Source organism: Triticum dicoccoides, unplaced genomic scaffold, assembly GCF_002162155.2.
Source record: "Triticum dicoccoides isolate Atlit2015 ecotype Zavitan unplaced genomic scaffold, WEW_v2.0 scaffold81000, whole genome shotgun sequence".
In the NCBI taxonomy this organism is placed as follows: Eukaryota; Viridiplantae; Streptophyta; class Magnoliopsida; order Poales; family Poaceae; genus Triticum; species Triticum dicoccoides.
In genome coordinates, this window is record NW_021301718.1 from 1 (window position 1) to 1,541 (window position 1,541).

The 1,541-nt window shown below is 49.0% G+C and overlaps 1 non-coding gene across 1 annotated transcript; it reads right to left on the reverse strand.

Moving 5' to 3' along the window:
- Nucleotides 1–1,047: 1,047 nt before the first annotated feature.
- Nucleotides 1,048–1,166, reverse strand: LOC119347964. The gene has a single exon (XR_005168609.1). It is a non-coding gene; the product is annotated as a 5S ribosomal RNA (ribosomal RNA).
- Nucleotides 1,167–1,541: the final 375 nt, after the last annotated feature.

A 1,541-nucleotide genomic window follows, 5' to 3' on the forward strand; every position in this document is an offset into this window, starting at 1 on the left:
GTGGGGAGGAAGAGGAGGTCGAGGCGGAGCTCCTGAGCTAGTCGGGGGAGCGAGGGGTGGCCGGAGTCGGCTGCTATGGCGAACGGCGGCGACGGTGGTGTTCGGCCGAGTGAGAGAGAGAGCGAGGGAGAGGAGGGGAGAGCCGGGGGAGAGTGAGAGAGAGCAGGGGGGGAGGCGTGGCGTCGTCCAGGGGCATCGAGGCGAGGAGGGGAGGGGAGGCAGGCAGGGAGAGAGGTGGCGTGGCGCGGTGGCGCGCGCGCGCGCCGGCCACACTCCCCTCCCTCTGTCGGGACGAAGACGACAGAGGAGGGAAGCGGGCTGGGCCGCCTGCTGGCTGGGCCGGCCAGCTGGCTGGGCTGCACAGGGAGGAGCCCAGGTAAGCTTCTCCCTTTTATTTTTTTTCTGTTTTTCTAATTTCTGACATTTGTTCTGATTTAAATAATACATTAAATCATTTATTTAACTTATGCCAATTTTTGCAGGGGCTAGATATATTATTCCAGAGCTCCTTTAGAAATGGCATAATATTTGGACCATATTTCATATATATAGAAATATATTTCCAATGCAAATATTTATGCATTAATTCCAAATGCCCAAAATAAATGTCCATGAGCCACTAAAAATATTGGTTTGATTTTTATCTCTGTCCAATATTTTCAGAGAGTAACATGAGCATTTTCTTGGACCCTTTTGGAGAAATTTTTATTTGGGTCATTTTCAAAATGATTCTGAGGGTTTCACAGATCCCCATTTCAAGTTAAATGGAAATTTAAACATGATGCACACACTCTAATGCATGACTAGCTAGGGTGTGACAATCACGGAGACGAGTTTTCCACGGTTTCCACCCCTCCCTCCATACCGCAGCAACACGAGTTTTTTCCACCCCTTTCAGAAAGCGCTCTTCGCGCCACAAAGCCGCCCCAAGACGCGCGAGCAATGAGCATCGAGCTTAAACATATCGCAAACGTCAAAAATAATATAACGGGATTAATATATATCGCGCACGTGCGATATGTTTGTCACAAGGCGCAAAAAATAAAAGGAATGCAACACGAGGACTTCCCAGGAGGTCACCCATCCTAGTACTACTCTCGCCCAAACACGCTTAACTTCGGAGTTCTGATGGGATCCGGTGCTTTAGTGCTGGTATGATCGCATCCGACATGTTTCCCCGTCTTCGTCCCTTATGCTTGCCACTCCCAGGTCCGCTCCAAAGACGATTCTACATTCTCACTACCATTACAACCGTTCCCTAACAATGGATAATGTCCTATACTACTTACTCTCCCGCTCAATCACGGAGACGAGTTTTCCACGGTTTCCACCCCTCCCTCCATACCGCAGCAACACGAGTTTTTTCCACCCCTTTCAGAAAGCGCTCTTCGCGCCACAAAGCCGCCCCAAGACGCGCGAGCAATGAGCATCGAGCTTAAACATATCGCAAACGTCAAAAATAATATAACGGGATTAATATATATCGCGCACGTGCGATATGTTTGTCACAAGGCGCAAAAAATAATTATAAAAGGAATGCA